The 23,454-nt window shown below is 46.7% G+C and overlaps 1 long non-coding RNA gene across 1 annotated transcript; it reads left to right on the top strand.

Moving 5' to 3' along the window:
* The first annotated feature begins 18,640 nt into the window (after positions 1 to 18,640).
* LOC109273831 (uncharacterized) lies at positions 18,641 to 22,217 on the top strand. Its single transcript, XR_002083305.2, has 3 exons — positions 18,641 to 18,717; positions 19,012 to 19,073; positions 21,919 to 22,217. It is a non-coding gene; the product is annotated as an uncharacterized LOC109273831 (long non-coding RNA).
* Positions 22,218 to 23,454: the final 1,237 nt, after the last annotated feature.

The following is a 23,454-nucleotide window of genomic DNA, read 5'->3' as shown; positions in this document are numbered from 1 at the left end:
TAAGGCAGTTGACAAAATTCTGTCTCTGTGCCTCCCAAACAAAGGTAGCCACATTCCATAAGATCCCACCATGCCATGGTATTTTCCCCTGCAAATCCTGTTTTTCCCGAGCACGAAGGTGATTAATTTGGTGCTGTAAAGTGAAGATTTTATTGTTTGCACCCAGTGAGTATCTAAGGCTGCAGAATCATTAAGTTTTTCCCTTTGCCTTTTGATGCATGAGAGATAAAAGATAACACTGGGGGGAGGGGAAATCATTTCTTTTCTTTTATTGCGTTTTCCATCCTTCACCCTTCCTGTCTCCACTGATTCAAATGAGTGATGTTTTGCATATAATTTCAAAAAATGCATAGACCTCCCCCTCCACCCCTTCCTAAATCCCAAGACCTTGATATCCATCCTCTCTTGATTACTTATCCAGTCCTTCAAACATTCAATTCTCTTTTTTTTTTTTTAATTTTTTAATATTTACTTATTTTTTGAGACAGAAAGAGACAGAGCACGAGCGGGAGAGGGGCAGAGAGAGAGAGAGAGGGAGACAGAGAATCCAAAGAAGGCTCCAGGTTCCGAGCTGTCAGCACAGAGCCCGACACGGGGCTCGAACTCACAGACCACGAGATCATGACCTGAGCCTAACTCAGATGCTCAACTGACTGAGCCCCCAAGATGCCCTGAACATTCAATTCTCTCTTTTAAGAAAAGCCACTCTGGGGTGCCTGAGTGGCTCAGTCAGTTGAGCATTCAACTCTTGATTTCAGCTCAGGTCATTCTCCCAGGGTTGTAGGATCGAGCCCCATGTCGTGGAGCGTGTTTGGGACTCTCTCCCTCTCTCTTTCTCTTCCCACCCCCCATCAAAATACATAAATAAGCATTAAAAAAAAAAGAAAGAAAAAGAAAAGCTGCTCTTGGGGTGCCTGGCTGGCTCAGTCAGTGGAGCATGGGACTCATGCTCTCTGGGTTGAGTCGGAGTCCCACGTTGGGTGTAGACAGTACGTAAGGAAAAAAAAAAAAAAACTAGGCGATCCCAACCATTTCCAGCACCTCCAGCTTTCTGTCCTGCAGGAGTCTGCAATGTAATAAAAGAAGAGTCTTGATTACCTTGGTTGGGGCACATCCTTTCCCATTTTTCTGAATTACATGTAGCTGGCTCTCCTCTTTCCACTCATGATCATATTGTAATGAATCCTGGTTCTTAGAAGCCAGATGCTCCCGCGTATCTGGTGGGGGCAGGAGAGGAAGGGGGAGATGTGGAAAAGCCAAGTCGAGGAGGCATGCATGTGTGGCTGTGTGTGTCAGGTTTACTGTCTATTTCCTGTTCTCAGAATTTGTGCAGTTAACATCGGCTCCCGAGCTAAGTCCTAAGCGAACTAGAATCCGTTGTTCTCCAAGCAGAGGAGTGGCTATTTGTTCACAGTCTTTGTCCCCAGTGCTCAACCCATGGTGGACTTTACCCTGGGCCCCCAAATGCACTATCTTCCTTAATTATCTCCTCTGGTCAGAAGCTGCTTGGGAAAACAATTACAATTTGAGTTCCTTCTACCCGACGGATCCTTATCTGGCACTCTGTGTCAGCACTGTGCTGGGCATATGCCCTGGAGTGGGCATGGCTTTGACGTGGCTTCGGGGCCTCCAGACGAGAAATTAGACAGACAGGGTACAGGACGAAGAATGATTAATAAATGACGGCGGACGCAAACGTTGTTTTTATTTTATCTCCCTCAGAGCACCCACATCTGGAACACAGGGACCATGTCTGGTTTTGGATGTTGCTCAGGTTTGGCCCTCCTTGGCTCGAGTTTCTCTGAGCAGAGTCAGTCCTCGGTCCTTCGTGGTATTCTGATCTTCAAAGAGAGAGAGCGGGACTGTTTCCACTTCGATGCTTGGCGAGCGGAGGGCTGGTTATACTGGATGAGCATGAATGGGCCTGGGGATCCTGGGATTCGTTTGAAGGGGGAGATGCGTCCCTGACAGTTTGTTAGTGGCAATTTCCTCCGCTTGGTCTGGCTCCCAGTGGGTCCTGCTCCTCTGAATACTACTCAGACCTGTTCCCTTCTGTGTTTCTCGACTGGTTCTTTGTAAATTCACCTTGCGTCTGCCTGGGTGACTCTCAGCGGCCTCTGGCTATGGACTGGATCTTTGTTACCTCTCAAGGTTCACCCCCATGTGATGGTCGAAGGAGGTGGGGCCTTTGGGAGGGTCTTAATTTGGTTGGGATGAGGTCAGGAGTGTGGGGCCCCATGATTCGGTTCATGCCCTTATCAGAAAGGGAAGAGACCAGAGCCCTCTTACTCTCCCTCCTACAGTCAAGACACAGCAAATGTCTATACTTGACAAGTGACCTCTACAAGGAGGAAGGAGGGTTTCACCACACACCATATCTGTTGGGATCTTGCTTGTTTAATGTTCATTTATTGTGTGTGAGAGGGAGAGAGCAGAGGAGGGGGCAGAAAGAGAAAGAGAGAGAGAATCCCGAGCAGACTTTGCACTGTCAGCACAGAGCTGGACGCAGGGCTCGAACTCATGAACCGTGAAATCATGACGGGAGCTGAAGTCGGCGCCATAATGACTGAGCCACCCAGGCGCCCTTCAGCAGCCCCATTATTATCCAGACTCAATGTCAAAACCCCGCCCAGCTGATAAAGGAAGTCCTGCCTTTTGCGATGCCTTCCTCTCTGAAATTTCTGGAAATGTCCAGTCCATGTCCCACACATCAAGCCCAGTTACTGCTCACACTATGGCCCATCCCACAGTGCCAGATACTCTTGTCCTCACTCTTGAAATGTGGAAGAGGAATCCCAGAGACCCGAAGAAGTCAAGAGAGCATAGAGGCTGGTGTGTCTTCCATTGCTTGAGTTTTAACTTAAAAAATTATTAATTTACTTAAAAAATAATGCTGGGGCGCCTGGGTGCCTCAGTCGGTTGAGCATCTGACTTCAACTCAGGTCATGATCTCACGGTTCATGGGTTCGAACCCCGCACCGGGCTCTCTGCTGTCAGCGCAGGGCCCACTTTGGATCCTCTGTTCCCCTCTCTCTCTGCCCCTCTCCTGCTCACACACTCTCTCTCTCTCAAAAATAAACTTAAAAAAAAAGAAAGAAAGAAATTTAAAAATGCTAAAAATTGTAGGTAGAAGTGGTAGAACTGAAATGTATATATTTAATAAATAAATGCTTTTGGTACATACACACAAAATCAATGCAATATAATTGTGTAAGTTGCAAGATTATTAAAGGTTTTATTGAGGAAAAGTAGATCTTTGTGCTTATTTTTAACTTTTTTTTTAACGTTTATTTATTTTTGAGACAGGAGAGACAGAGCATGAACGGGGGGAGGGTCAGAGAGAGGGAGACAAAGAATCTGAAACAGGCTCCAGGCTCTGAGCTGTCAGCACAGAGCCCGACGCGGGGCTCGAACCCACTGATCGTGAGATCATGACCTGAGCCGAAGTCGGACGCTTAACCGACCAAGCCACCCAGGCGCCCCAATCTTTGTGCTTATAAAAGAAAGTATGAGTTTATGTCCTCTGAGCAAGAAGGATTTCTTTTTTTTTTTTTAAGATTTTATTTTTAAGTAATCTCTATACCCATTGTGGGGCTCGAACTCACAACCCCAAGATCAAGAGTGCGTGTTCTACTGACAAAGCAGCCAGGTGCCCCAAGAAGGATTTCTTTCTTTCTTTCTTTCTTTCTTTCTTTCTTTCTTTCTTTCTTTCTTTCTTTCTTCTTCTTCTTCTTCTTCTTCTTCTTCTTCTTCTTCTTCTTCTTCTTCTCCTCCTCTCCTCCTCCTCCTCCTCCTTCTTCTTCTCCTTCTTCCTTTTTTGTTCATGTTTATTTATTCTTGAGAGAGAGACAGAGCTTGAGCAGGAGAGGGGAAGAGACAGGGAGCCACAGAATCTCAGGCTCCAGTCTCTGAGCTGTCAGCACAAAGCCCAATGTGGGGATTGAACCCATGAACTGTGAGATCATGACCTGAGCCGAAGTCGGATGCTTAACTGACTGGGCCACCCACGCACCCCAAGAAGGATTTCTTTTTTAATTTTTTTTTTAATGTTTATTTATTTTTGAGACAGAGAGAGACAGAGCATGAATGGGGGAGGGTCAGAGAGAGGGAGACACAGAATCTGAAACAGGCTCCAGGCTCTGAGCTGTCAGCACAGAGCCCGACGTAGGGCTCGAACTCACGGACCACGAGATCATGACCTGAGCCGAAGTCGGCCGCTTAACCGACTGAGCCACCCAGGCGCCCCAAGGATTTCTTAAACAAGACAAAAAGTACATATCAGAAAGGAAAAGCAGTACGTTTGGCTATATTAATACTTAAGATATTTGTTTAATAATAAAAAAAAAAAATACTTAAACCAAGTTAAAGACTAGCCACGGACTGGGAGTACATATTTGTAACTAGTAATCACCAAAGGAACACTTTCCAGAATATGTAAAGAACTCATAGAAATCAATAAGAAGAAAAAAATCAAACAAAAAAAAATGGTAAAGATCTGAATGGGGAATTCACAGAAGAGGAGATCTGAGTTGCTAACACATGATAAGATGTTCAGCTTCACCAGTGATGAGAATGCAAATGGAAACAAGATAGTATTTTATAGCCACTACATTGGTAAAAATTAGCAAGACCACATGTGGTCAGGCATGTGGGAGAGATGGGTCTTCTGGGATCGTGATCTGCAGGAACAGAAATTAGTAAAGCCATTTTGGAGAGAATTGGACACTCTGTAGTAAAGTTGAAGGTGCATATTATCTCCTGCCTCGTAAATTCCTCTCCTAGGTGGGTGTATGCACAGAGAGACACATGCAAGGGTATTTGTAAGAGCCAAAAGTTGGAAATAAGCTAAATTTCCATCAAAAAGGGAGTGGAAAAATAACTCTTGCATACTGGATCATGGAATACTATATAGCAGTTAAAGTGATGAAAACAGTTCTGACTGGATTAACACGAAGGTATCTTGAAACAATGTTAAGGGTTTTGTTTCAGAAAGATGAAATAAAACTCTGGAGATGGTTGGTGGAGGTGTTTGCACAACAGGGTAAATGTAGTTAATGCCTCTGACCCATACACTTAAAAATGGTTTAGTAGTAAATTGTATGTTACATGTATTTTTCCACAACAAAAACCCCCATAACGAACAGAACAAGTACATCATGGAATGCATTAAGCGATGCATTCATGACATTTAACAACATTAAATACTTACCGATATATATATATATATATTATATATCTACCTATATGTTGACATCTATCTATCTATCTATCTATCTATCTATCTATCTATCTGTCTATTGTAAATACGTGAAGAAAGGATGAGAAGAATCACACCAGATCTAAGACACGATGGCCTCTGGGAGGGCGAGAGGAGGAAAATCTGAGGTGGGGGCATTAATCTGGGTACTGTTCTGTCTGAAAATAGGAGCAATCCCTCCCTATGAACGCACGTAACGTGGGGCTTTATCTGACACGCTATCTGGCTGTGCAGTTGTTCATTAAAAGCTCTTATCTCTGTATTTCTGAAGGGCATTTTATGTCTCAGGCACTTTGCTAGGTGCTGGGTACTTCGTTTTGACCGAGCAATGGCTCTATACATAACGTTTTCCCTCTAGAGATGTCCTTGGACGATGGTTTTCAAAGGCTGATCTCACTAGGGAACTTACCGGAAATGCAATTGTGGGGGACCCAGCCCCAGACCTGGTATGTCCCGGTGTATGGGGTTGGGGGGGGGGCGGCGCTGGGGCTCAGCGGTCTGTGCTTTGATGAGCCCTCCGGGTGATTCTGGTGCGTGGGCAGACTCAGCAACCATAGCATCTCTTGTGTAGTGAAGAGAACGCTGTCTCCTTCCCACACCCCATCTGAACCAGGGAGGTGTCCATCCAGAAGTTTCCCAGATGTGTTACAGCTCCCACAGAAAAGTGGGATACTGCTGGAAAACTGGGTACAGGGGTTCTGTGCTCCACCGGCACTCCCCCTCCCCACCGGCTCCTGCCTGGTCAAAATATCCTTCCATCCTCCTTAGCTTGGCTTTTAAGACCCTCAGAGACCTGGCCCCATCTGCCCTTCCTTTTCCTGTGAAAGCACCACAGACTCAGGAGAAACACCAGTACTTGATCATAGAAGACACTCACGCTTTCCTGTCTCCGAGGCTCGTGTTCCGTTTTGTTTTATTTATTTTATTTTATTTTGTTCTATTCTATTTTTATTGTATTGGGTTTTATTTTAACTTTTATTTTATTTCATTTTAAACTTTATTTTAAATGTTATTTTATTTTAATTGCATTTCTATTTGTATTTCTTCTGTCTGGAAGAGTTTCCATGTGTTACAACTCCACCCCCGTCCCCCACCTGTCCCCACACACAGCTTATCTTTCAGATCAGTCTCAAATGCTGTTTCCTCCTTCTCCAGCTAGAGGCAATGGCTTCTTCCTTTGTGTTCACCTAGTAGAGGGTTTTATCAGCTTCTGTAACCTGCCATTCATCTCTCACATTCCATCTGGTATTCCAGTTTACATATATGTCTTATTAGGTCATAAACCTTTTTAGTCAGACATCTCCGTCATGTCGAAGACTTTAAAAATGCTGAGCACATTTTCAAATTCAAGTGATATAAAGTAAGTGTATTATTCAACAATATCTGAGCCGTGGTTTGTCCTCAAATTGCTGGAGGTCTAGAGGGTGAGAGAGACACCTATAAACAAGGCAACAGAGCTGACGACGGGGCGGTGTGCTTGCTGAGGGACAGAGAGACTGAGTCAGCTTGGGAAGAGTTGCATGGGTGGTGGTGGGCAGTTTAGGGAGAAGGTGATACTGGAACCCGTCAGCGAAGGGATGCTGAGACCAGGCACAGACGTCCTCCCCTATTTTGGGGGGGGGGGGGGTGGGGGGTGGGGGAGGTGAACAGAAAGGTATATATGGGACAAAGTAGAGAAGTAACTTCAGTTTCACAGAAGCCAGGGCAGGAGTATGTTTTTCTATAAGAATGGAGCTATAAGCCTTGGTCGCTGTTTGAACTTCTTCATTTGCATGGTTTAGAATGGTGTTTTTTAATCCGGGGACTGCAGATATATTTAAAAGGGATTTTTCCTCCTTGAAAAAGAGCATCGATGAAGCTCTGAATTACAATTGATTTTCCTACCTGTGGGTTTTGTGCAGTGTCTCATTGTGGCCAGTAGGGGGCAGCACAACCTAACGTTCTGTGTCTGGCTCCCGGTTGCCCAGGGAAAGAGGAGCTTTTCAGTTCTGGCCTTCTATTCCCTTCTCTGTATCCTGAAAAAGGTAGCAATTAACTAACAGCCAAACATCTTCAAAGCATCACATGATGTGGGGGTGCTCTGCCTTGGCCCTGAAATCTGAAAAGCGCACAGCTTTCTTGCAAGGGAGTCTAGTCGTCATTTCTGCAAATGGAAACTGGTATGTGATTCACCATAGACAGAAATCGTAAAGTTCCGGAAAGACTCCTGGTGGATCTCCGGTGCCGTAGCTGTAACGAAAATAAGCATCTCGGCAAACTTCCACCTATGGGTATGAAAACATGGGAAATCAGGAGGGCGAATACGTACGTAACTAGAACAATACGTTATGTGAAAAATGGCTGTGTGGTCATGTATGTGTTGGGAAACCGTGCCTGCTACAGGGTCTTGGGGATTCATAATGCGCTTTCGAGTACTAAAAACTCGGGGCAGCTCTGTCCGGTAGAAGCAGAATATGAGCCACAGGTGCAGTTTTACATTTACTAGCAAGCCACATTAAAAAAAGTAAATCTCACACTTCTCATGATCTCACGAGGGCTCTTGATCTCACACGTCATGAGTTCGAGCCCCGCATCAGGCTCCGCGCTGACAGCACGGAGCCTGCTTGGGATTCTCTATCCCTCTCTCTCTGCCTCTCCCCTGCTTGTGTGTGCCCCCCCCCCCAAATAAATAAATAGATAAATAAACTTTTTTAAAAAAAAAAAGTAAAAAGGAATGGATGAAATTAATTAAAAAAATTTTAAATTAATTAAAAAAATTTTAAATTATTTTTGAGAGAGAGAGCGTGCATGTGAATGGAGAAGGGGCAGGGAGAGGGGGGACAGAGAATCCTAAGCAGGCTTTGTGCGGACAGCAGAGAGCCTGATGCGGGACTCGAACTCAGAAACTGTGAGATCATGACCCAGGCCGAAGCTGGACGCTTAACCAACTGAGCCACCCAGGTGCCCCACAGGTGAACTTAATTTTAGTAATATATTTTATTGAACCCAATATACTCAGAAGCACTTCAATGTGTAACCAATAGTTTAAAAATTGAAGGATCGTACTTAGTCTTTGACATGGGGTATTTTACACCTCGAGCACATCTCACTTTGGATTAGCCAGCAGCTACTATATTGGACAACTCGGATTCAGAGAACCCGTGTCTAGAGGGAATCCTAAGTGAAACCTGAAACATCACGGAGAAGTTACAGGGAAAATAATGGAAAAGAATCCAAGGCACATTTAGGTTCATTTAAAAGCCAAGATCTTAGAAGAGAGCCGGTCTAGGAAAAGACTGAAGTGCCAATGACTTAAATTAAGATGAAAAACTCTTTGCTGGTAACTGGATTTCCCATAATACCCCAGGCAGAGATCAGGCCAGGTGCTTGTGGTCGCGGCCAGGAGGCAGTATGGTCTTGTGTTTGTTTGCTGCTGGGGATTCTAGTTTAATCTTGTGGTTTTGCTGCTTCTGTGTGTCTACAGGTTGAGGCTGTGAGTATTGGGCAATTTTTTTTTTTTTTTTAATCTGCAAATCATGTGTAGCAACAGCAACTACTTCTCAAAGTCTTTAGCAAGACAGAGCTAAAATTCCCCATCTCTTCCCAGTTTTCTGGTACCTAAACTTTTCACCGTGTGTGCGTGCTGACCTTCTCTTCTGTCCCCATCTCGACCGCCCCCACGTTGTCTCATCTGTGGGTCAGGTTCCCCCAGACAGAAAAAGTGACAAACTTGAAGCCTTTGGTCCCCTCCTGACCTGCTCTTAATACTTCCTCTCACGTGGCTCTGTAAAAACATCTTTCGATCCCACCTATTAATCGATGTGGTTCTTTATCGGCGCTGCGTAATTGGACCATGAGCCGTGGTCACAAGTCAAAAGACCTTCTCTAGGGATGCCGGGGTGGCTCAGTCGGTCAAACGTCCAACTTCAGCTCAGGTCATGATCTCACGGTTCCTGAGTTCAAGCCCCGCGTTGGGCTCTGTGCTGACAGCAAGGAGCCTGCTTGGGATTCTTTCTCTCCTTCTCTGTCTGCCCCTCCCCTACTTGCTCTCTCTCTCTCTCTCTCTCTCAAAATAAATAAATAAACTGGAAAAAAAAGAAAGATCTTCTCTAAGCCTTTCTGTGATTGCTCAGGATATTGTGTGGGAGGAACATGGCAGTGTAATCAGAGACCGTGAGTCTTTTCAGAGAACGTCAAACCTACCTCGAAACTCATCCAAAGGATATTTGCTTTTCCTTCTTGGGTACTTGGCTTGATCCCCGGTCTGTTAACAATTTAAGAGCCAAATCCTCCTCTAGGGTTACTGAATGGGGATCTCCTTTTGTTGTGAAAGAAGGCGTGGAATTATTCCGACACCTGATCCAAGCCCGCAGATCTCCCAAGGATGCTCCTTAAGCACTGACTTCCCGAGTTCCTTTCTCTAGTGGGCTCTCGGTTGCCCCTCTTGGAAAGCAGCAAACATCTGCCAGGCTCGGGGTGGGGGGGAACCTGTTTTATGCAAACACGCACCGCTTAACTCCGTCATCTTGTGACTTGCGCGTAGATCCAGGCAACTGAGTTGGGACCACATGCTTTCGATAATTTTTTTGGCAAGTGAGCACTTCCTGAAGCCAGGATTTCTCATTATCCTTTCCCTCTCTTAGCTGTTGAGAAAAACACATCCATATTTTGCTGATTGCACTTTTTGAAAGTCACTTGTCTGTTTTTCGGTGTCGCAAACAACTTTTACAGCAAAGAACGTTGGTTTTGGTTACTCTCGTGTGGGTGAAGTTACTTTCCTTCTATAGTGAGAGCAGAAAGGTGGGCTGCAAAAAAATGGCCCGCAGTGAAAGAGGGAGAGTAGGTTCCGGCAAAGTACCCCCGATGCCCTTGGCCTGGCCCAGCTGGGGCTTCTGTGACGCCGTGCTCTTCCAGCCTTACTCCCTCCTCCCGGTTAAAGTTTGCTCTCAGAAATTGATAAACGTCATTTATACCTTAGGATTTTTTTTCTTTGAAAAAATTTTTTAATGTTTATTTATTTTTGAGAGAGAGACAGCATACAAGCCGGGAGGGGCAGAGAGAGAAGGAGACACAGCATCCAAAGCAGGCTCCAGGCACCGAGCTGTCAGCACGGAGCCCGACTCGGGGCTTGACCTCACAAACCTTGAGATCATGACCTGAGCCAAAGTCTGAGGCTTAACTGACTGAGCCACCCAGGCACCCCTTTTCCTTAAAAAAAATTTTTTTATTACATTTATTTATTTTTGAGAGAGTGAGATAGAGCATGAGCGGGGTAGGGGCGGAGAGAGAAGGAAACACAGAATCCAAAGCAGGCTCCAGGCTCCGAGCTGTCAGCACAGAGCCGGACGCAGGGCTTGAACCCATGAACCGTGAGATCACGACCTGAGCCGAAGTCAGACACTTAACGGACTGAGCCACCCAGGTGCCCCATCCTTTTTAGATATAATACGCGTATCTTAAAATTCAATTCTTTAAGGTGCTTTTTTTGTATATTCCAAGATTGTACCACCCTCAACCCTAGGTAGTTCAAGAATATTTTCATCACCCCAGAAAGAAACTCTGTGCCCGTTAGCTGTCACTCCCCTTGCTGTTGTGAACATTTCTTTCTGGACAGGTTGCTGTATGGACATGTGTTTTCATTTCTCTTGGTTATATACTTTGGTGTGGAATTTCTGGGTCATATGGGAACACCGTGTTGAACTTTGCGCAGAACCGCTCTCCAAAGGGGCCGCTCCGTTTTACGTTTCCACCCACGATGTATGAGAGTACCAGCTCCTCCCCAGCTTTACCAACCCTGGGTGCTGTCTGTCGTTGGGTTACGGGCTACCTCATGAGTGGGAGGTCGTATCTCCTCCACGGTTGTCCCTTGCGTTTCCGTCCCGACTCCCGTCGTAGAGCGTCTTTCTGTGTGTTTATTGCGTTGAAACATCGTCTTTGTAGAGAGGTCTCTTCACATCTATTGCTCATGTCTCCGTTGGGTTATTGGCCTTCTCACTGTTGTGTTAAGAGTTCTTCGTGTATTCTGGATGCTAGACCCTTATCAGATACAAGATTTGCAGATCCTTCTTCCCGTTCTCCGAATTACCTTTTCGCTTTTCTGATGGCATCCTTTGAAGCAGGAGAGTTTTTACTTTTGGGGAAGCCTGAGTTATCTATATTTTATGCGGTTGCCTGTGTTTAGGATGTTTTTAAGCGACGTCACCCTCTCGTAGAGTACTTGACGTTTTAGACCTTGGCTTTAATTATAGGATGACAGTCTGTTCCTTCAGTCAAAATCACGTAAGCGATAGCATCAAGTCAGCAAAGATTTTGAGGAGCAGGGGAAGCACCGAACTACCTGTGTGTTAGAAAACACTAGATCACAGGCCAGTGGTCACTTAGGTACCTTAGTACGTGTAACCCTTGAACGTCGCTGTGGGTGATGGTTTTGACAGTCAGAAATCTGTGTATAACTTTTGACTCCCTCACAACTTAACCGCTAACACCCTACTGATGATTGGAAGCCTTACCAATATCCTAAATAACGAATTATCACATACTTTGTGGGTTATGTGTATTAGATACTGTATTCTTACGATAAAGTAAGCCAGAGAAAAGAAAACGACACGAAGAAAATCATAAGACGGGGGCACCTGGGTGGCTCAGTCGGTCAGGCAACCGACTCCGGCTCAGGTCATGAGCTCACAGTTTGTGGGTTCGAGCCCAGCATCAGGCTCTGCGTTGGCAGTGTGGAGCCTTCTTGGGATTCTCTCTCTCCGTCTCTCTGTGCCTCCCCCACTTGCATGCGAGCTCTTTCTCTCTCCAAACAAATAAATACACTAAAAAAAAAAAAAGAAAATCATAAGGCAGAGAAAATTGATTTAGAGTACTGCACTGTATTTATTGGAAAAAAATCCGCATGAGAGGACCCGCGCACTGCAAACCCGTGTTGCCCGAAGCCCGGTGGCCCCTGTGTGTATCTACATGCACAGTGGCATTGCTTCAGGGCTGACAAGTATGGTACAGGACCGACCAGAAAGTGGACTAGAACTCAAGTCGAGACTGAAAATACCACTTGGCACCCCCCCCCGTAGACTTCCGCTCAAGTGCAGTCTTTCCCAGTGCGGACTGGAGGTGCTGCCCTGCACCAGGCTGTCCCGTCCCCCACATCGATCATCCTCCTCCCGGAGGTCTTCTGGTCCTCCCACCCGTCTCAAACACGGCCCCCCCGCAAAGGGCCTCATGAAGTCCCACCGCCCTCGGTGGGACTGTGTTTCCAGTTTTTATTTGCACACTTACTACACTCTGTGCTCTTCTGTTCCAAAACACCCTCCCTGAGAATGTCACCCCCGGGGGGACAGGGTCATCTTTTCCTCCCTGCTACCTTGGGCGGAGGCCTTGGACACTGTGGGTTCTCGGTTAATATTTGTGGCCTTGCCCTGAACGTCATCTGCTGACCGGCTCTGAGTTTAGAGCCACTTTATGTAACGTTTTGTGATCCTGTAAACTTTACACTTTTGTCCAAAATGTGTGTGTTTACTCTTGTCTCCTGATTATTAAAAAAAAAAATACACACGCGGGGTGCCTGGGTGGCTCAGTCAATTAGGCGTCCGACTTCGGCTCAGGTCATGATCTCGCGGTCCGTGGGTTCGAGCCCCGCGTCGGGCTCTGTGCTGACATCTCGGAGCCTGGTCCTGTTTCAGATTCTGTGTCTCCCTTTCTCTGACCCTCCCCCGTTCATGCTCTCTCTCTTTGTCTCAAAAATGAATAAACTTAAAAAAAAAAAACAACCACACATGCACACAAAACGCTTTTAAACCATATGGCAACAGTTTCAAATTGTAAGCCACTTGGAGCTGCTGAAGAGATAACACAATAATTGCAGATCAAAATGAGAACACGTTGTTACCGGGGCCAGTGTGATAGCCGTATGGTGGGGAGACGAGGGCCGGTTGAGCTAACCATGATCTCAAGCGTCCTGGGTTGTAGCCCCTGGCATGTAGCAAGCCCTCAATAAGCACTTACTGAAGACGACCTCAAGGACTGAGACAATTATTCTTCTGGTTAAAGTGGTGCAAAGGGGACCAGCCCTGAAATTGGGAAGCCAGGGCTCTAAGCTCGATTGTATGACCCTGGCTGGGATATATACTCTTCAGCCCTCACACCCCTCCTCAATAAAAGCCTGTGCATATGGGCGTAGACTCCCAACTTCGGGCATGCGGATTGCAGGCTAAATGTGATCCATCCGACCTGGAGATGTGCTCTTGCTTCCTCTTTCAGTGTCTGTCTGTCTGTGTCTCTATGTATTTTTTTTTAAGATTTTTTTTTTTTGAATTTTTATTTAGTTTTGAGAGAGAGAGAGAGATTGTGAGCGGGGGTGGGGGGCGGGCAGAGGGAGAGAGAGAGGGAGAGAGGATCTGAAGCAGGCTACGCGCTGACAGCAGAGAGCCTGATGTGGGGCTCGAACTCATGAACCGTGAGATCATGCCCTGAGCCAAAATCAAGAGTCGGACTTTTAACTGAGTTCGCCACCCGGGCACCCCTCTCTCTATGTATTTTAACCAAAGGAAAATTCATGGAACATAATGCTAACTGTTTTAAAGTAAACAATTCAGTCACCCCTCATTCCAAAACATTTTCATTGCCCCAGAAAGAAACCCCACACCCATTAAGCAGTCACTCCCCGTTCCCCCACTCCCTCAGCCCCTGGCAAGCACCCATCTACTGGCCTCCTCTCTGGGTTCCCCTATTCCGAACACTTCCTGTAGATGGGAGTCACACAACGTGTGACCTTTTGTATCTGACTTCGTTCCACGTGGCATAATGTTTTCCGGTTCATCCATGGGGTAGGATGTATCAGGTCCCCACTCCTTTTCGTGGCTGAATAATATTCCACTGTGTTGCCCTGCTAATTTTTTTTTTTTTTTTTTAAAGGAAAATTAAAGGCGGGGACTATCCAGAAACAGACCAACAGTCTCTACCAGCCCTTCGCCTGTGTTATGTAACCACAGCCTGCCGGGTGCAAAGGCTGCACTAATAGGATCGGACCTATTAGTCCCTGTAGTCAAAGCCGACTCTAATTAATCAGATAATGGAAGCCGTTCCAATTTAATTCCACTCAAATAACACCATGACATCTGGGCACTATCAGGGATTATTGGCAGGAGAAGATAGATAAATATGACGGAAGCCTCTGAGTGAATATGAGTCCTGCTTGAGGCTCGTCACACATGCACTGCTGTTGTGAAGTCGGCCTACCCCCCGGCCTCCCACGCCTGCAGTCACGGTGGGAAGGAATATTCTTCCCTGAGGCTATCCCCGCTCTAAAAATGTGTGATTCCAAAAAGTGGGCCCTTAGTTCACTTCTGTCCACGAGGGCTCAAATTTCTTCACATGGGGACATTTGGGGCACACTTTTTTATTTTTTTAAATTTAAACGTAATTTTTTTGAGGGGAGGAGGGGCAGAGAGAGAGGGAGAGAGAGAGAGAGAGAGAGAGGACAGGACTGAGGATCTGAAGCAGACTCTGTGCTGACAGCAGAGTGCCCGACGCGGGGCTCGAGCTCACAAACCGGGAGACCGTGACCTGAGCTAAAGTTGGACACTTAACTGACTGAGCCGCCCAGGCGCCCCCCAGCTTTGGGGAAAACTTTCTGTGTATGCGGGAGGCCAGCTGGACCCTCATGAGGGGCACCCGCTCAGGGCAGTGAGGAAGGGGCTTAGATTCCGAGGAATGCTTGAGACCTCGCACAGGAGCCGGTCACACGAGCTAGCTTGTGGGTGAACCCCCGGGACACAGGGGTCTGGGCGAGCCAAGTTTCTCGTGACCGGCTGCAAAAGTTGGGCTTCCTCTGATTTTCTCCTTGCGTGTCTTTTATTCTTTCTCAGGGATAGTGGGAGAACAGGGGGCCCTCATCGGGAAGGGAAGGGGCAGAACAGATTTTTTCAAGCCGTGGCATGCCCGAAGTGGGTAGGGAAGAAGGTGGAGGTCGTCGAATCGCATGAGATAGTTGAATTGAGTCCTTTGAGAAGGGGAAGTACGAACCTCTCAAAGCCACAGTTTACTCCATTGAAAAAGACGACCGATAATAAAACAGCACTTCCCACTTAGGAGTGAAATCAAAGGCTGTTTGTCTTTCTTTGTCTGGCTTGTTTCACTTAGCATAATACCCTCTGTGTCCATCCACACTGTCGCAAATGGCAAGATCTCATTCTTTTTTACGGCCGAGGGATATTCCATCGTAGCTGCACATGGCATCTAGGGATATTCCATCGTAGCTGCACATGGCATCTTCCTTATCCTTTCATCTGTGGACGGACGCCTGCGTTGCGCCCATATCTTGGCTATTGTAAACAGTGCTGCAGTAAACGGAGGGGTGCCTGTCTCTTTCTGGATTAGTGTTTTTATTTTCTTGAGGTAGATGTCTGGCAGTGAAATTACTGGATGGTATGGTACTTCTATTTTCAGGTTTTTTTAATGCCCCATTTTTATTTATTTATTTATTTATTTATCTATCTATCTATCTATCTATCTATTGATTTAACGTTTTTTTTTTTTTTTAATTTTTTTTTAACGTTTATTTATCTTTGAGACAGAGAGAGACAGAGCATGAACAGGGGAGGGGCAGAGAGAGAGGGAAACACAGAATCTGAAACAGGCTCCAGGCTCCGAGCTGTCAGCACAGAGCCCGACGCGGGGCTCGAACTCACGGACTGTGAGATCATGACCGGAGCCGAAGTCGGACGCTTAACTGACCAAGCCACCCAGGCTCCCCTTAACGTTTATTTTTGAGAGAGAGGAAGAGAGAGAGAGACAGAGAGCACGAGTGGGGGAGGGGCAGAGAGAGAGGGAGACACGGAATCTGAAGCGGGTTCCAGGCTCTGAGCTGTCAGCACAGAGCCCGACGCGGGGCTCGAACTCACAGACTGAGATCATGACCCGAGTGGCAACCAAGAGTCCGATGCTTAACCGATGGGGCCGCACGGGCAGGCGTTCCTTAGGTTTTTTTGTTTTGTTTTGTTGTTCTGGAAACTTCATACTGCTGTCCGTGGTGGTCGGACCAATTTACATTCCCACCAAGAGTGCACGAGGGTCCCCTTTCTCAGCATCCCTGCCAACACTTGTTTTATCTTGTCTTTTGGATACTTGCCATTCTGACTGCCATGATGCACTACTGTGGTCAGCATTTTGTAATGTATATAATTGTTGAGCCACTACGTTAAACACCTGAAACTAATTTAATATTACGTGTTAATTATGTTTCAATGAAAAAAAATCCAGCACTCCCCATGGGAAGGTGGCAGGAGAAAATGTCACTACTGCTTACACATATCGGTGATGCCATCGAAGGAGATCCGGATACGCCGCTCCAAAATATGCTGTTTTAGTACAAGGATTCTTTTGAGTTGAAGGCAATTGAGGATCAACAAAATGCAGGAAGAGTTCTCTGGCCTCTCCCTTATCTAAAAGCAGGGCATAAATTTCCTTTTGTGACAGTGTCTGCTCTTGTACCAGGAAGAGGAAAGCAACTTATCACCAGAGACAGCACGAGATGAGTCTGCATAAACAGATGTTACTAGAATAACTCTCACCTTCTATTCGTTCCCCCATATATACCCTAGTCACTTCCCTACAATTTATCATCCATCCCTTGAAGCCTGAACCCCTTTTCCTTTGTTAAAATGTGATAGAAGCCCCCAAGTCTAACTGTCTCTTTGAGTTGAACCTCTTTCTGTGAGTTCCCGTGAAAGAATATATTAATAAGCCTGTGTGTCTTCTCTGTCAGTGTAGCTTTTGTTAGTTTAATTTGCAGGCCCTTGAGAGCATAACCTAAGAGTGTAGAGGAAAGTTTTTCCTCCCTCTCACTGTGCCCTGAACAACATGGGTGGAGGACCCTGAAGGGTGCTCTGCATTTTGTCATTGGAGATGAGGGTGTCTCTTCCCAGCTTGATTCAATGCCTTGGCCCAGTAGGAATTTACCAAAGCTATTTTTGTGATGGCTGTCCAGTAGAATTGTTTGGTAAATACGTCTTGACTGATTGAATAAGGACATGGTAACCAGAACTAGCAGCGAATAGCTCTCTTCTGATGAGTTTTGGTCACAGACTCAGAATGGAGGGGGGAGTAGAAACAGTCAGATGGTAAGGGGGGCTTGGAAGCAGAGAGGAAGACCTATCTTTGCTGCCAAGGGTCAGAGGCATACCATAAAGTGCTAATGTTGTTAGTTCCTGTCATTTTCCATAATAAAAAAGGCAACTCACCAACGGTAAGAGGGACTGAACACAAACTGTTGGCTGATTTGAAAAGAACTGACCACCCAGTCATTTAGAAAGGATGTTTGTCATCTGAAAAATATTCCAAGGCAGGAATTCTGTTTAGAGAATGTAGATTACAAAGTCTCTTGACTGTAATCCCAAAAGACATGTTGGTGAAATTTAGTCTCTTGGAGTAAGTGTTGTTGAGCCTCCGGAGAAGGGTAACTCGTGACTCATCTTTAAAAACACTCGGGTAACGTATAGAGAAGATGAATCACCGTGGCGTTCACCTGAAATGAATGTCACGTTGTGTGTCAACGCTACTGAAACACGAAAACTTGAAAGAAATATTTAGGGATCACAACGGGAGCTTCTGATTTAACTTTTCCATTGTGTCATACCAGGCAGGCCAAGGAACAGACGCTTTTCCGTCTCAAATGAGAAATAACGTGGTTACAGAACGTTGCTGTTTTACTCTGGCTAGCAAACCACTGCTGGGCCAGCCGAGTAAAATAGGAGCGAAACCCAGCTGCGGACAGAGGAACGCACGTGGTGGGGAGATGGTGGGACCGTCCTTCCCCGTTTGAGAGCTGAGCCAGGTGACCCGTTCCTGGAGAGCCCGAGGCTGACCGGCTGGGCTGTGCCGGCTGCAGGGTAGTCCTTCGATGAGGTGGGCAAAAGAATGTCTCTGCAGTCAGTTTGCCCGGGGTCAGACTGGAGGTGGAGGTGCCCGCTCCCTTCCCCCGGCCAGGCTCACACGTGAAGTCCACAGTGCAGAGAGGGAAACAAACAAACAAACAAACAAAGAACACGCGATCAGGAGTGCAAACACGGATAGGAAAAGTCTGGTCAGCTACAAAGGAAGGAGCCCAAACGGGGAACGAACTCTGCTGCGTGGCCTGCCATGGTGGCCAGAAGCGAGAATTAGTGAAAACTGGTCATTCTTACTCTCCGTGGGCAAAAGTTTCAGCCAGGCCAAGGGCACATGAAGGAATCCAAGGCCGACTGCCAAAGACCGGAGGTAAAAAGACGCTGGAGGAGGTCAGAAGTTCAGGCAAATAAAAGAGGATTATCGTTCAAGGCTTCTGTGAACCAGAGAGAAGGTGAACTGACAGGCAGCCCTGGGCGTGGCCCGGGGCGGGGCGGGGCGGGGCGGGGCAGGGGTGAGGGGAGGAGAGCGGCCCTGAGCCGGAGCTCGGAGCTCTGCAGGGAGGTGTGTGCTTGCAGCTGGCAGGCGGGCCGCCTCAGGTAAGCCGATTGAGGCGGGCCAGGCTTGCTTCTCTCGAAGCGCTTCATCAACCAAATTAGCTCCTAAAAAAAGACCAGGCTGGAGAGGACGGTGGGCTGGAGGCAGGCAGGCTCCATTTTTCCAGTCCTGGAGAGAAAATTTCCTTCTGCCGTGGCCTTGCCATTTTTTTTCTGCTGTGGTTAACAAAAAAAAATGTGTAAGTGCTAGATGTGTACGCGTAAACATGCATGCACTGCACAGATATACGCGTGCACGTGTACACAAATGTGTGAACACACACTTCCGTTTTACAGGAAACCGCGCTTGATTAGAAAAGGCGTGCAGAGGGCCCTGTGGAACAAAGGAAGGCAAGGAGGTAGGACTGCGTTCCCCGCGGCCCCCCCCTTCCGGGGACCCCCCCTCCTTCCACGGAGTCTGGGGCGGTAGGAGATAATGAAAAAGATGGAGAGGTAGTAAGTGCGGAGTAGGCAGGGTGAATCAGGGAGTTAAATTACTGCCCAGGACGGGAGACAAATCTACAGGGAGATATTGACAGCGAGGAAGAGGGAGGGGAATCTTTGTAAATGAGGAGTGTGGGAGATCACATGGGGAGACACACACACACACACACACACACACACACACACACACACACACACACAAAATAAAATCTAAAAAGGAGAGGTGAGGCAGGTCCTAATGAAAGCCTGAAGCCTGAAGGACCATGGAGGGAAGGGGAGGAAGTCAAAATAGTAATTTTCAATATTTGGTCATGGGGTTTTGATGCATTCTTAAAAATTTGAAATGACAGCCAAAAGTGAATTCAGGGATATATTTTTTAAAAGCACGATGTATTTGCTCTATTTCTCCCGATCTCTTTCTCTGTACACACACACGCACACACATGCATGCCCCCACATGCTCAAATATTCTTTTTCTGAAACATTTGCAGACATGATACTTCAGTGTGTATTTCCTAGGAGTAACAACATTCCCCTACTAGCCGGCAAAACCATTATCCTACCTAAGAAAACCAGTCTGATATGTGTTTTTGTTTTTGTTGCTTATTTGTTTTAACATCAGTCCAATCAAGGTCACCCACCACATGTGTTTATTTTGTCTCTTGGGAGCCTGTAGACTTTTTAGCCCAACCTCGTCATTTTGGGCATGAGAAAAGTACTGTTGGGATAAGGTGATTTGCTCAAGGCCATTACACTGAGCACATGCTCCATTTTACTTAAGTGGGATTTGGTGGTTAAGATAGCTTTAGATTTTAAAATAACTTAGGGGCACCTGGGTGGCTCAGTCGGTCGAGCATCCAACTCTTGATTTCATCTCCGGTCATGATCTCACGGTTTGTGGGTTCGAGCCCCTCGTCGCCACTTGGGATTGTCTCCCTCTCCCTCTCTGTCCCTCTCCTGCACGCATATGTGCTCTATCTCAAGATAAATAAACTTAAAAAAGTTGTTTTATCAATGACAGGTATCAAAACTGTCATCTTAGTGCAGGGGTCACGACTCCTCTCGGCATGTGTCAGACAGCATATGGGACATGTGCATTCCGTAGCTTCCGGGAGCCCCACGATGACGGTGTGGGGAGCCTCAACTGTCCCTGTCATGCGGGAGAGGCTCAGAGCCGTTGGCCAGCCTGCCTGAGGGCCGGGGGCTGGCAGGGGACCCAGATGGGACTTCTCGGAAACTCTTTACCAACTTTCCTGCTCCGACACGCCAGAGCGCCCACACACGGTGCTGCTTCTGGGGGTATGTCAAGACATTATTTGTAAACTGCATGCAAGTTTTTTTTTTATGTTTATTTATTTTTGAGAGAGAGAGAGCGAGAGAGAGCACGAGCAGGGGAGGGACAGAGAGAGGGAGACACAGAATCTAAAGCAGGTTCCAGGCTCTGAGCTGTCAGCACAGAGCCTGACGCAGGGCTCGAACCCACGAACCGTGAGATCACGACCTGAGCCGAAGTTGGACACCTAACCAACCGAGTCATCCAGGCGCCCCTGCATGCAACTTTTTGAGTGAAGTTTTAACAATGGGGGGTGCGCTCTCAGCAGCTAATTCAGTAGTTGGCCCTGGAGTCCTTCAGACGCCACTCTGAAGAGAGAAAAAATGGCAACAAAGGGAGACTCTAGAACACTAGTAACACTAAGAGGAGGAACAGATTATGCAAACGAGAAATACTGTTTGTGTTACCAGGTAAATTATACGAAGGTGCCAGGAAGGTTAGGGTAGATACTATGCTTTATTTACCCTTCTGTTCCCAGGACTTTTTTTTTTTTTAGTTTTTTTTTTTTTTATTGTTGTTGTTTTAAAGTTTATTTATTTATTTGGAGAGCGAGAGAGAGAATGAGCTGGGGAGGGGCAGGGAGAGAGAGGGAGAGAGGATCCCAAGCAGGCTTCTGTCAACACAGAGCCCGATGCGGGGCTCGAATCCACGAACTGTGAGAACATGACCCGGGCTGAAGTCAAGAGTCGGGTGCTTAACCCCCGACCCACCCAGGCGGGCCCCCCACCCCGCCGCCCCTCCCCTCCCCCCCCCCAACCCCGTTCCCAGGATTTAATGAATAATTCAGAATACATGTAGGTATTCTGGCAATACTTAGTTTCAGCAAATGTTTCCTGAATGCATTCTGCGTGCCAGGTACTGTGCTGGTCCCTGCCCTGAGGTGAGAAACAGACAGGTTATTTCTGCTGTGTTTGATACACAGAATGGACAAGGGGGTGAGGACTTGGTGTCATGGGCGTGAAGGAAAATCACCTGATACAGGCTAGGGAGGGGGCAGGAAAGGCTCTCTGTTGAGGCTGAAGGGGAAGTAGCATTTCAGGTTTGCTGAACTGAATGGGTGAATTTTCTTCCAAGTAGCTTAAAGCCAGAAGGCACAGTAAACCATTTACACAGACCTTTCTTATTTGAATTGGCAAATGATATTTACAGTCCATGAGCTGCAAGAAACCGGTAGCTTGTGTGTAGGAAACCGAGGGACCAGGGCAGGGAGGTACACCCTTTTGCACCTTTTGAATGGTTGCCTCGTTTTTTTGAGTCATTAGAAATGAATGTACGTTCTCGACGTAAGGTCGCTGCAGGGAACGGACAGGGCAGGATGTAACCACATCATCCGCAGTTTAGTAAAATTTGAGGATGCCGTGGAATTGACATGGTCTAGGGAAGGGAACCATGATTTCCAGTCTGCGGCCCCTCTGGGCTTCTTCCAGGTCCAAAGATGGAGCCCCCGTTGGTGAAGCTATTGGAAGGAAAGAATGAGAGTGAACCGATTCATTAACAATCTTGGCAGCGTCTAAAAGAAAACCTCTACAGAAATGGAGAGAAAATCCGGCAACAGAAGAAGAGAAAAGAAGATTCTTGGAAATATGGCACATGCATCCCTGAAGCAATTAATCAGTGTTTTTCCACCCTTGGTTTCATATGGTGGTTGTGTTGCCCAGTGTGAACCACAGAAAAAGTAGTTTTGATGAGGAAGTTTTGTTCAGGCCACTTGTCTAACCTGTGTACAAGAGGGTTAACAGTACTGTGTTAGAGAGTGTTTCAAGTGTGAATTTTTTTTTTGGAGTGATTTATTTTTTTTTTTAATTTGTTAATTAAAAATAATGTTAATGTTTAGTTTTGAGAAAGAGTATGAATGGGGGAGGGGCAGAGAGAGAGAGAGAGAAGGAGACAGAATCCTAAGCAGGATCCGCACCATCAGCGTGGAGCCTGATGCAGGGCTGGAACCCACACACCGTGAGATCATGACCTGAGCGGAAATGAAGAGTCAGATCCACCCAGGCGCCCCTGTATGAGCATATTTTTTAAAAATACATACAAAAGAATAAATACAAGAAAATGCATACGGGAGTATTAGGAGAGAATCATGTAGGGAAGTCACTTTCCTGGTCAAGAATCCATAAATGCACTTCTTGTCCAGGTGTTTGAGGCCTTCTATAATCTTGCCAGCACGTGGTGCTATTTTAGGGAGGGAGATGGTGGCCGAGGAAGGAAAGAACATACTGGAACATACTGGAAAGACTTTGCGGGGGAGGTAGCAGGAGGAGAAGTTAGAGGCTGGGCAGTTGATTTATAAGAGTTGGTGGCACCGCTGGGTCTGGTATGTTTGGTGAGAATGGGGTAGTACTGGGGTCACCAACCTGGAGAGGATACTTTGGGCCATCCTGTGAAAAGCCTTTGTTAGCAGGCTGAGAAATTCGTACTCAACTAGAGTAGCCATTAGGACCCACCGAAGGCCTTCGAGCGGCAGAGTGACCCTGAAGCGTGTAATCTCAGAGCTGAAAGAAGACGTAAAGGCCTTTGCTTTCACGCCAAGTTTGACCTCTCTGTGCCTAGTGCGGGCTTGGCTCTTGCTTTCTCACTGCCGTGTGCGTTAAATGAGATGATACTTAGAAAGCACTCAGCTCAGGGGTTCCCGTAGAATGAAGCTCAATAAACGTTGACTGATATGGTCACTGTCATCATGAATCTGGTTCCCATTTAGGAAGGTTTTCCTTAAGCCTCCTTCCACATTTGTCTTATGTGAGGACAGCCTTTTCTTCAGACGGAATATCACTGGTTTCTTCCCCCCACTCCTCATTTTTTTACCTTTCTTTTTTTTTTTTTTTAAGTTTTTATTTCTTGTGTGAGAGAGAGAACAAGCAGGGGAGGGGCAGAGGGGGCAGGGGAACAGAGAATCTGAAGCAGGCTGACGGCAGAGAGCCCAATGGTGCGGCTCAGACTCACCAATTGTGACCTGAGCTGAA

This window comes from Panthera pardus, unplaced genomic scaffold (genome assembly GCF_024362965.1).
Source record: "Panthera pardus isolate Hobbes unplaced genomic scaffold, ASM2436296v1 HiC_scaffold_6, whole genome shotgun sequence".
NCBI classification, from domain to species: Eukaryota; Metazoa; Chordata; class Mammalia; order Carnivora; family Felidae; genus Panthera; species Panthera pardus.
Note: the sequence above shows the minus strand (reverse complement) of the source record. Positions and strands in the feature narration are given on the sequence as shown.